At 49.8% G+C, this 12402-nt stretch overlaps 1 long non-coding RNA gene across 1 annotated transcript; it reads right to left on the bottom strand.

Annotated features, from left to right (window-relative positions):
- Window positions 1-7286: 7286 nt before the first annotated feature.
- On the bottom strand, window positions 7287-10527 carry CB741658 (CB741658 gene). The gene is given in 1 exon segment (NR_002316.2): window positions 7287-10527. It is a non-coding gene; the product is annotated as a CB741658 gene (long non-coding RNA).
- Between the last annotated feature and the right edge of the window lie 1875 nt (window positions 10528-12402).

Raw genomic sequence — 12402 nt, 5'->3', positions numbered from 1 at the left:
ATTGCTACCTATGAGGTCAGAGTCCAGGGTCAGTCCATGTATAGTCTTTAGGTAGTGGCTTAGTCCCTGAAAGCTCTGGTTGCTTGGCATTGTTGTACATATGGGGTCTCGAGCCCCTTCACCTTCTTTACTCTTTAAACTGTTTTTGCTTAGGTCTGATGGCCTTGGTGGACTTGGATATTGTCAGGATAAAGAAGTAGCTTATGGAATCACGAGATCCTAGCAGGTAAAGGCACATTTTGCTAAGCCTGACCTGTTGTGTTAATAAAAGGATAAAGAGAGGAGATATGTTCTATGGAGGTCTGAGGAAAGGGGGTGCCTCAGTGGGCCCATGCTGAGCCATCCCTTCCCCCCTAGAGTTTATTCAGGGCATGAGGAAGGGAAGTTAAGAGGGTAGCAGGGGCAGAGAAAGGCGGAGAGAGAGAGTAAAGAAGAGTAGAGAAGGAGAGAAATAGAAGAGTAGAGGCCAGCCATAAGCACATGGAGAGAAGGGAGGAATGGGGAGAGAAGGGATAAAGGGAGGAGAGGGAACAAAAGGGAGCAAGAGAGAACAAGAGAGTGAGGAGGGGGCAAGCAGCCCCTTTTACAGTGTTAGGCATACCTGGCTGTTGCCAGGTAACTGTGGGAGTGAAGCTTAGACAGAATGCTAACATGACCTGCAAGATGGGTGGGGAGGACAGACTCCCACAGGTATTCCCTGACTGCCACACATCCACCATGGCAATCCCCCACATACATACATATGTACATACATACATCATACATACCTATACCGTACATACATCATACATATTTATATCACACATACCCACATCATACATACTTACATACATAGTGACCTTCACAGGCTCTGCATACACGCTCTAGTTGTTGAGAAAACAAGTCTTGACGGCACAGCCATGCACCTGACTCACTGGGGGATCCCTCCTCCTTGGCCTTTCTTCTGCCGGAGACGTGTTAATTAGCTTTGTATGTGAACGTGTGTATTTACATGATATGCCTTGTGATATTTTGGTAGTTTCATTGAGGTACAGTTTACTTTCTGTCTACTTTACCAGTTCACCCTGTGAGCTGGCATGTTTCCCTGATGTAATTGATGCGGCGGCTGGGAGGAGGGAACCTCCGTTTAGGGGTTGTCTCTTGCAGGTTGGCCTGGAGGCAAGTCTGTGGGGCATTTTCATGATGGCTAATTGATGTGGGTGGTGCCCACCTGGGCAGGTGGGTCTGGGCTGTATATGAGCATTTAGCTGGGCTGGGCACGCCAGTAAAGAGTTCCAAAACCGGGGCTGGGGATTTAGCTCAGTGGTAGAGCGCTTACCTAGGAAGCGCAAGGCCCTGGGTTCGGTCCCCAGCTCCGGAAAAAAAGAACCAAAAAAAAAAAAAGAGTTCCAAAACCTCTGCTTCGACTTCTACCTTGAACTCTTCTCTTTTTTTTTTTTTTTTTTTTTTGTTCTTTTTTTCCGGAGCTGGGGACCGAACCCAGGGCCTTGCGCTTCCTAGGCAAGCGCTCTACCACTGAGCTAAATCCCCAACCCCTTGAACTCTTCTCTTGGTTTCCCTCTATGCATTGCTGCTCTTACGAGGAAATAAACCGTCTTTTCCCCAAGTGGTTTTGTGTGTCGTGTGTGTGTGTGTGTGTGTGTGTGTGTGTGTGTGTGTGTGTGTGTGTGTGTGTTAGGGAAGCAGTTTTGGATTTTGTTGTTTGTTTCTTCAGACAATATCTCCGTGGTAATGGGCTCATCCTGACTACCCCAGGCAGGACTCACTCTGTACTACAGGCTGGCCTTGAACTCCCAGAGATCCACCTGTCTCTGCATCCTGAGTGCTGGGATTAAAGGCATGGCCACCACGCCCGGTTCCTTCATACTTTTTTTTTTGGTTCTTTTTTTTTGGAGCTGGGGACTGAACCCAGGGCCTTGCGCTTCCTAGGCAAGCGCTCTACCACTGAGCTAAATCCCCAACCCCATACTTTTTATATAACCCTTTCCAGGTTCCTGTCAGTGGGAGGCATCTTTTTTTTTTTCAGGATGGTCAACACGGCTCCTGCCTTGATGGATCCTTAAAAGCGAGATGATGGTGACATTGTCCCCACCTCTTGGTGCAGCACAGCCTTGTGGGTAAAACATAACTTCCAGTTTTGTTGTCCCTTCTGAGTTTCTCTTGCTGTGAGCAGGGGTGAGCCCATTAATACAGCTGGTTCTTTCCTGAAGACTCTGTCCCCAAGTGAGAACCTTTTGTCATTTCTCTGGATTCAGAGTGACCTTGTCTCTGCAAGCAGCTGCCCCCTGTCCTCCAGAGCTAGAAGGGCACACAGCTCTCTACCTTGGACCAACGAAGTGACGCACAAGAGGGGACCCACTCTGATTCCAGACCAGTCCTGTTGTAGACCCTTCCCTTGAGTCCCTCCGCTGTCACTTTTGCCAACTCAATTTCCTCAAATCTCTAGCTGTGTTCGTTTGAATGAGCATGGCTCCCGTAGGCTCGTTTGTTGACTACTTGGTTCCCACTTGATGAAGCTTTGGGGAGGATTAGGAGGTGTGGTGTGGGAGAAGGTATGGCAGGAGGTGTGGCTTTGTTGGGGGGAGGTATGGCTTTATGGGAGGGGTGTTTGCCTTGTGTAAGGGGTGTGGTCTTTGTGGGAGGAGGTGTGGCCTTGTTGGGGGTGTGGTCTTTGTGGGAGGAGGTGTGGCCTTGTGTAAGGGGTGTGCCCATGTGGGAGGAGCTGTATCACTGAGACTGAACTTTAGTGTTTCAAAAGTTCGAGTCATTCCCAGAATTTCTCTCCGTCTAATGGTTATGTCCCAAAATGTGAGATCTCAGCTACTGCTCCAACAATGCTGCCTATCTGCTGCCATGCTCTCCGCCATTCTGTGCATGGACTCTTAAACTATAAGCCCCCAATATTCTCTGTTTTCTGTAAGCTGCCTTGGTCACAATATCTTATCACAGCAATGGGGAAAAAAAGAAAACTGACTCCAGGATACTGGATCCAGTGGGCATACGCAGATCTAAAACAATGCTTCTGGATTTTCCTGTGGAGATTGGAAAGGCCACATGGCTTCTAGTACGAGTGCTCTCCCATGGAACGGGGAAATTTCCCTTCAGAGCTCTAGATCCCCACCCATGCCTATAGATTCTCTCTTCAGCCATGTTGGGTGTTTTTATTTCTTTGTGAAATGACCAAACAATGCATTATCCTTCTTCATGTGGTCTAGTAAAGACAGAAGAGAAGAACGTATCTTTCTCAAGGATGTCGGGGGCTGGAACAAAGCTAGAAAGGGACTCCGAAAGGGTTATGCAGAAGAAGCAGTGGCTCGGGTCTCCTCAGAAGGACGAGTTCCTGGGCTTCGTCGGCAATAGTCATAGCCCATTCATTGCTATGACCTCGGAGGTTACTACTGGTCTCCTCCAGGAAGAAGTAGGGCTCCCCGGAGTCATATGGGATCCTCCAGGACCAAGGTGAGAGTTGTGGGGGTTGTAGAATATTCCATCAACAGCATTTCTCAGAGACAGATATCTTCTCTAGAAAGAGAACCCACAGTTTAAGAGCGGGGTCTCCTCGTTCCTCCCAGTCACTTACCGTGGGCAACTTTGTAACATCCCCCTCTCTTCCCAACAACCCTTCCTTTGTGTTGTAACCATCTCCTTCCCTAAAACTCCCCCTGGCCTCCACTCCTCTTGGCCAGCTTTTCTCAGATTCAATGAGTTCCCTGAGACATGGATACAGTGAACACCCCAGGACGTGGATACACTCTTCTGATTATAGCTTCTTGTATCTGCTTGTAACTCTCCTAATCTCCATTTCATCTCATCTGCTTCAGACGGTGGCTGCTGTGATTCACTCACCCCCTTCTTTCCCTAAGCAGCTTGTTACATATCAGATACTTACCACATAAATGAAGAGCCCAGCACAGAGTCCTGTGACCATGACCACAGAAGCCAGGGTGATGAGAAAGATTTCCCAGGGCTTCAGAGACCCACTGGGCTTCACCTCCATCCCCGGAGTCCCAGTGTGACTGGAGGTGATATGTGTTCCAGTTGAAACTGTCAGTATAGGGTTACTGTGGGCCGTGCTCAAGCCAGAGCTGGAAGCTATGCTGGTTCTAGTGGGGGTTGAGGTGGATGAAGAGTCTGAGGCTGTGCTGGACACAGTGGTTATCGGGGTGGATGTAGACACAGAGGCTGTGCTGGCCCTATTGGTGGTCGGGGAAGATGAAGAGTTTGAGGCTGTGCTGGACACAGTGGTTATCGGGGAGGATGTAGAGGAAGAAGCTATGCTGGTCCCAGTGTTGGTTGGTGTAGATGGAGAGGAAGAAGCTATGCTGGTCACAGTGTTGGCTGGTGTAGATGGAGAGGAAGAAGCTATGCTGGTCACAGTGTTGGTTGGTGTAGATGGAGAGGAAGAAGCTAGGCTGGTCAGAGTGGTAGACAGGGGTGATGAAGAGTCAGAGGCTGTGCTGGACCCAGTGGTGGTCGGGATGGATGAAGAGTTTGAGGCTGTGCTGGACCCAGTGGTGGTGGACATAGATGTAGAGGAAGAAGCTATGCTGGTCCCAGTGTTGGTTGGTGTAGATGGAGAGGAAGAAGCTATGCTGGTCACAGCGGTAGACAGGGGCAATGAAGAGTCAGAGGCTGTGCTGGACCCAGAGGTGGTTGGGGTGGATGAAGAGTTTGAGGCTGTGATGGACCCAGTGGTGGTTGGGGTGGATGTAGACACAGAGGCTGTGCTGGACCCAGGGGTGGTCAGCATAGATGTAGAGGAAGAAGCTATGCTGGTCCCAGCGTTGGTTGGTGTAGATGGAGAGGAAGAAGCTATGCTGGTCACAGTGTTGGTTGGTGTAGATGGAGAGGAAGAAGCTAGGCTGGTCAGAGTGGTAGACAGGGGTGATGAAGAGTCAGAGGCTGTGATGGACCCAGTGGTGGTCGGGATGGATGAAGAGTTTGAGGCTGTGCTGGACCCAGTGGTGGTGGACATAGATGTAGAGGAAGAAGCTATGCTGGTCCCAGTGTTGGTTGGTGTAGATGGAGAGGAAGAAGCTATGCTGGTCACAGTGTTGGTTGGTGTAGATGGAGAGGAAGAAGCTATGCTGGTCACAGTGTTGGTTGGTGTAGATGGAGAGGAAGAAGCTATGCTGGTCCCAGCGTTGGTTGGTGTAGATGGAGAGGAAGAAGCTATGCTGGTCCCAGCGTTGGTTGGTGTAGATGGAGAGGAAGAAGCTATGCTGGTCACAGTGTTGGTTGGTGTAGATGGAGAGGAAGAAGCTAGGCTGGTCAGAGTGGAAGACAGGAGCGATGAAGAGTTTGAGTCTGTGTTGGACCCCGTGGTCGTCGGGGTGGGTGTAGAGGAGGAAGTTATGCTGGTGCTGGACCCAGTGGTGGTCAGGATGGATATAGACACAGAGGCTGTGCTGGTTCTACTGGTGGTCGGGGGAGACGAAGAGACAGAGGCTATGCTGGTCCCAATGGTGGTCGGGATGGATGAAGAGTTTGAGGCTGTGCTGGACCCAGTGGTAGTTGGGGTGGATATAGACACAGAGGCTGTGATGGACCCAGTGTTGGTTGGGGTGGATGGAGAGGAAGAAGCTATGCTGGTCACAGTGGTAGACAGGGGTGATGAAGAGTCAGAGGCTGTGCTGGACCCAGTGGTGGTCGGGATGGATGAAGGGTTTGAGTCTGTGCTGGACCCCGTGGTCGTCAGGGTAGATGTAGAGGAGGAAGCTATGCTGGTGCTGGACCCAGTAGTGGTCAGGATAGATGTAGACACAGAGGCTGTGCTGGCCCTACTGGTGGTCGGGGGAGATGAAGAGTTTGAGGCTGTGCTGGACCCAGTGGTGGTGGGCATAGATGTAGAGGAAGAAGCTATGCTGGTCCCAGCGTTGGTTGGTGTAGATGGAGAGGAAGAAGCTATGCTGGTCCCAGCGTTGGTTGGTGTAGATGGAGAGGAAGAAGCTATGCTGGTCCCAGCGTTGGTTGGTGTAGATGGAGAGGAAGAAGCTATGCTGGTCCCAGCGTTGGTTGGTGTAGATGGAGAGGAAGAAGCTATGCTGGTCCCAGCGTTGGTTGGTGTAGATGGAGAGGAAGAAGCTATGCTGGTCCCAGTGTTGGTTGGTGTAGATGGAGAGGAAGAAGCTATGCTGGTCAGAGTGGAAGACAGGAGCGATGAAGAGTTTGAGTCTGTGCTGGACCCCGTGGTCGTCGGGGTGGGTGTAGAGGAGGAAGTTATGCTGGTGCTGGACCCAGTGGTGGTCAGGATGGATATAGACACAGAGGCTGTGCTGGTTCTACTGGTGGTCGGGGGAGACGAAGAGACAGAGGCTATGCTGGTCCCAATGGTGGTCGGGATGGATGAAGAGTTTGAGGCTGTGCTGGACCCAGTGGTAGTTGGGGTGGATATAGACACAGAGGCTGTGATGGACCCAGTGTTGGTTGGGGTGGATGGAGAGGAAGAAGCTATGCTGGTCACAGTGGTAGACAGGGGCGATGAAGAGTCAGAGGCTGTGCTGGACCCAGTGGTGGTCGGGATGGATGAAGGGTTTGAGTCTGTGCTGGACCCCGTGGTCGTCAGGGTAGATGTAGAGGAGGAAGCTATGCTGGTGCTGGACCCAGTAGTGGTCAGGATAGATGTAGACACAGAGGCTGTGCTGGCCCTACTGGTGGTCGGGGGAGATGAAGAGTTTGAGGCTGTGCTGGACCCAGTGGTGGTGGACATAGATGTAGAGGAAGAAGCTATGCTGGTCCCAGCGTTGGTTGGTGTAGATGGAGAGGAAGAAGCTATGCTGGTCCCAGCGTTGGTTGGTGTAGATGGAGAGGAAGAAGCTATGCTGGTCCCAGCGTTGGTTGGTGTAGATGGAGAGGAAGAAGCTATGCTGGTCCCAGCGTTGGTTGGTGTAGATGGAGAGGAAGAAGCTATGCTGGTCCCAGCGTTGGTTGGTGTAGATGGAGAGGAAGAAGCTATGCTGGTCCCAGTGTTGGTTGGTGTAGATGGAGAGGAAGAAGCTATGCTGGTCAGAGTGGAAGACAGGAGCGATGAAGAGTTTGAGTCTGTGCTGGACCCCGTGGTCGTCGGGGTGGGTGTAGAGGAGGAAGTTATGCTGGTGCTGGACCCAGTGGTGGTCAGGATGGATATAGACACAGAGGCTGTGCTGGTTCTACTGGTGGTCGGGGGAGACGAAGAGACAGAGGCTATGCTGGTCCCAATGGTGGTCGGGATGGATGAAGAGTTTGAGGCTGTGCTGGACCCAGTGGTAGTTGGGGTGGATATAGACACAGAGGCTGTGCTGGACCCAGGGGTGGTCAGCATAGATATAGAGGAAGAAGCTATGCTGGTCACAGTGTTGGTTGGTATAGATGGAGAGGAAGAAGCTAGGCTGGTCAGAGTGGTAGACAGGGGTGATGAAGAGTCAGAGGCTGTGCTGGACCCAGTGGTGGTCGGGATGGATGAAGAGTTTGAGGCTGTGATGGACCCAGTGGTGGTCGGGATGGATGAAGAGGCAGAGACTGTGCTGGTCACTGTTGGTGCAAGATTGGAGCGTATGTTGGAGTTAGTTAAGGCATATCCTGTGGTATATTAGAAGTTCTTTTCTGAATAGGAAAGACCATTAAAGACAAGTAGTGGGTTGGGGATTTAGCTCAGTGGTAGAGTGCTTGCCTAGCAAGCGCGAGGCCCTGGGTTCTGTCCCCAGCTCCAAAAAAAAAGGAAAAAAAAAAAAAAGACAAGTAGTGCAGACTGACATATTTGCTTTCTGCTTCCTCCTTTGTCAAATTCATCACATGGGTGATTTTATCCAGTGCTCCTCAGTGCCCTGTAGACACCTTTATCATCGATTATGCAATCAATAATTATAAACACTGATATTTTCTTTGTCCCCTTGGAGGTCAGAAGAATGTGTTGGACTCCCTGGAACTGGAATTCGAAATGGTTGTTGGCCACCATGTGGGTTCTGGGAATGGAACTTTGTCCTTGAAGAGCAGCCCATGCTCCAAACTACTGAGCCATCGCTCCAGCCCCACAGTGAATGTAGCCTAGACTACAGCAGACCCTGCCTAAACAAACAACAGAAAATCCTACAAGTAGCTGAACAAAATAAGAGCCACGATAACATCAAAAAAGCAAGTCTGAGTTTATCTGATGGTAAATATTCCATATTCTCACGTTTAAAAATAAAACCCTAAGTTTTAAAAATATACCATGAAGGAATTGGATGGCTAGGAGCACCCACCTTAGTAGTAAGCATTTGCCAAACACAGCATGAATGTGCAGATGTGTGTGCACACACACACAGAAACAGAGACATAGAGACACAGAGAAAGACAGAGACAGAGACAGAGAGACACAGTGACACAAGGACACAGACACAGAGACAGAGAGACACAGAGAGACACACAGACACAAGGACACAGGCACAGAGACAGAGAGAGACAGAGACACACAGACACAAGGACACAGGCACAGAGACAGAGAGAGACAGAGACACACAGACACAAGGACACAGGCACGAGACAGAGACAGAGACACACAGACACAAGGACACAGGCACAGAGACAGAGAGAGACAGAGACACAGAGGCAGAAAGAGACAGAGAGAGAGAAACAGGCAGACAGGAGCGGGGAGGGTCGAGAATTACCAGGTAGCTGGATAAAGGTTTTATATCTGTGTGTGTGTGGTGTGCATGTGTATAAATATTTAATGTATTCTGTTGCTGTTATCAAATCTCCAACAAAAGCAACCCTAAAGGAGGAAGGATTTATTCGTCTCACAGTCCCTGGTCATGGTTCCTTCTTGCAGGGCAGCCAAGGGTGACCCAAAGTAGACCAGGCAAGTGAAAGGGAGTGGATTTGACTAGGAACGTCTTAAAGGATAAAATTAACGAATTAAAATATAGTTTGGAGGACGGGCTGGAGAGGTAGCTTAGTGGGTAAGAATGCTTGCTGCTTTCGGGAGAACCGAGTTTGGTTCCCAACATTCATATCCTAAACTCCAGCTCCAGGGAGTCCAACACCCCGTTCTGCTCTCCTCAGCTCTGTGTACATGGGGTGCACAGATATGCAAGCAGACCAAATAAGTAAATTGTAGTTGGCTTGATTTTTTTTTTTTTTTTTGGTTTAAAATGATGAATTCCCCCAGGATTCCCTCTTCCCGATTCTGTGCAGGCAGAACATGGAGTTTTCACTGATGTCAGAACCGAAGAGAAAAAACAGTCAAGGCTTTTAGGTTTTTTTTTTTTTTTTGAGAGGGCTCACTCTGTACCAGGTTGTCTTTTGAAATTACTCATCCTCCTGCCTCTGCTTCCTGCGTGTTGAGATGAACAGGTCCCTGTGCTGAGAGGCACGGAGGGGGGCGTTTCTTACACAGGTCAGTAGCCCAGCCTTTATTATAACATATCGGAAGCCTCCTGGAAGAAACCCGGTGAGAACTAAACCCACCGAGGACTTTTCACCCTTCTGCTCTTTTGTAGAATCCAGAAGGTTCTTCCCGTCTACCTGAGATGGTACTTCCTTCTCAACCACCTCACTCAGGCAGCCTTCCTTTAACTTTATGATCACGGTTGTCTTTAAAATCAACTTGCCAATACACCACTTATTATCCTCTGCCCATTTTTAAATTTTCAGAGTCCTGCTAGGTAGCTCTGGCTGGCTGCTGAGACCTCGGGCATGAGGGACCACGCCCAGCTCTATTGGTTTGATTCGACTTGACTTTTTTTTTTTTTTTTAATCTTTTGCTGAATTCCAAACCCAGGGCTTCCCATATACCAGGCAAGCATTCTGCCCACAAGCTACTTCTAGCCTCTTATTTTATCCTATGCTATGTTATTTCAAGACAGAGTCTCACCCCATCGACAAGGCTACTGTTGAACTTGCTCCGTAACCCAGATAAGCCTTGCCACCTTCCCACCTCAGGCTCCCTGGTACCTGGAATTACAGGCCTGGGCCAGCCCAGTTAGAGTTTTAGACTCTATTCTTCTAGGTCTAAGATTGATTTAGGGTGATTTGGAATCGGGGTTACAGACAGAAGAGAAAGGACACTTTAAAAACAGTCAAGTAGTCTCACTATTTAAACACCCAGCCCACACCACACAGGTTATCCCCCCCATCACAGATGCATACACTGGGGCCTTGAAAGCCAGTCCCACACGGCGTGCTTAACAAGTGGAGCCGTGACTTAGGTCGTAAGCAATGTGAGACCAGAGCCCACGGTGTCCGTTGCTGGTTCCTGGGCGATGATACACCATTCCCCCGACGCCTCCCACCTCCTCAAAAGCAGCCAGACCATCCACATTTAGATAAAAATCACTCACTTTCTAGAAGCAGGAGCTGCAGAAGCAGCCAGCACCAGAGATGGTTTTCCCTGTGCATCTTCCTCTGCCTCCTTGTGGCTGGCAGGCAGAGACACCTGGGTCCCAAAATGTGGCTGAGTTCTTGAGAAAGAGGAGGTGAAGATGAGCTCCCAAGAGCTCAGTTCTTCTAAGGGCTTTGTGCCTAGGAAGGAGGTGGCCCGAGGCCCTGAGATGTCAAGTGTCCTCCGCAATGGGCTGTCACCTTTGTTCTCATCACCAAAGTGTGGCTGAGACCTTTATAGGTTCCTGTGGGCCAAGGAGAGGCCGGGCACTTATCTTGACAGACTGCCAGGTGTGGGTATGTAAGGAAACCGTACTGACAGGCCTGGGAAGGCAATGGCCTAGGGGTCAAGGGGGATGGCACTAAGACAAAGAGTGGCACGATCACACTGTGCCGGGTTGAAACAGGAAGAGAAAAGGGAAAGATCAAGATTGTCAGAGGGAAGGGACCCGCCCCTGAGGCAGGGATGGGGTCAGAAACCTGTTCTAGCTCATTTGTTTCCTGGTCAAGAAATTCTGCGGTTTGACGTGAGCAGGGGAGAAGCCCCAAAGATCTCAGCTGAAGGGCAGGACCCTACGTCACCACTGAATCAACCGAGGAAGAGAGAGACCCAGGGTCAGTGGAACCATCTTCACACTCTCTGTTCATTTTTCTGTTGTTATCACAAAGGACTCGTCTTAGTTTGATCTCTGTGACAAAACAGTCTGACCAAAAGCAACCGAGGGAGGGAAAGATTTATTTATTTGGCTTACACTTCCAGGTCACAGCCCACCGTTGAGGGAAATCAGAGAAGAGATACAAGGAGCTTGAGGCAGAAACTCCATGGAGAATGGCTGGGTTTTTTTCCTCTCACTCTCTGGCTCTCTCACTCTCTGGCTCCCTTGGCAGCTCATGCTCAGCTTGCTTTCTTATAAAGAGAAAGACCACCTACCTCGGGATAGCACTGCCCACAGTGGGCCAGACACTTCTGTATCAATATTCAAGATGGCCTCCTACAGACATGCCTATAGGTCAATATTCTCCAGGTATATTCCTCCATCCAGACTTCTCTCAGATAATGCTAGGCTGTGCTCAGTTGACAATTACTGTTAATCTGGGCAAAGCCTGAAGCTGGAGACTTTAAAAAAAAAAGAGGTTGATTTAGCTCATTTTTAGGAGGCTCAAAATACAAGATCAGGGGTTGGGGATTTAGCTCAGTGGTAGAGCACTTGCCTAGCAAGCACAAGGCCCTGGGTTCGGTCCCCAGCTCCGGAAAAAAACAAAAAAAAAAACAAAAAAACAAAAAAAACAAAAACAAAAAAAAAAAACAAGATCAGGCAGTCCCCAATACTCGGCTCTGGTGAAGACTGTTCATTGGAACATGATGGATGATGTCATGATGGACGATGTCATGGTGGGTGATGTCATGGCAGGAGCACATGTGAATGGAATGGATCGCACGGTGAGATATGAAGAAAGGGTTTTTGGGAATACACTAGGTCCTCTGTTCTCTCCCTGTTCTCTCCAGACCAAGAAAGTCCTGACCATAAGGAAAGCATTGACCCCTCTCAAAGGCCTCCTAGGCCTCTTGACTCTGAACTGTGGGTGTGCCCCTCCATTGGAGCTTTCCCACCTAGGACCCTTCTCATCTTTCCAAACATGGCGTCTTTCCATAGCATATACCGGGGTGAGTCACAGAATCTGCTTTGGGAGTCTGAGTCTAATGGAAGAGGAACAGTCCAAATCCTCTACGAGCGTTGAGTTTGGTCCAGACACTTGGATGTTGCTGGCTCAGAGCCTGCATGGTTGGCTAAATGAGTGTGAGCAGAGGGCTTGGGAGTTGGGGGTGTGGGGAAGGGGTACGGGGAACATTTCTGCCGGTCCATGTGCAGGCAAGTGGACATTCTCCATGAATAAGACCTGTTGTGAGAAAGCTGGCAGCTATCGGGAAGGCGTGAGGCAGCTTGGAACGAATGGGTCTGAGACAGGAAGGGATGTGGCGTGCTACGTAAGACTCAGAGGTAGGTGTCCATTGTGGCCATGACGGGCCACTCCTGAGACTAAGGCAAGAGGCTGCAGTAACAGGCG

The sequence above is a fragment of the Rattus norvegicus genome, chromosome 20 (genome assembly GCF_021556685.1).
Source record: "Rattus norvegicus strain SHRSP/BbbUtx chromosome 20, alternate assembly SHRSP_T2T, whole genome shotgun sequence".
Taxonomy (NCBI): Eukaryota; Metazoa; Chordata; class Mammalia; order Rodentia; family Muridae; genus Rattus; species Rattus norvegicus.
The sequence above is the reverse complement of the archived record's forward strand: the minus strand, read 5'-3'. Positions and strand labels throughout refer to the sequence as shown.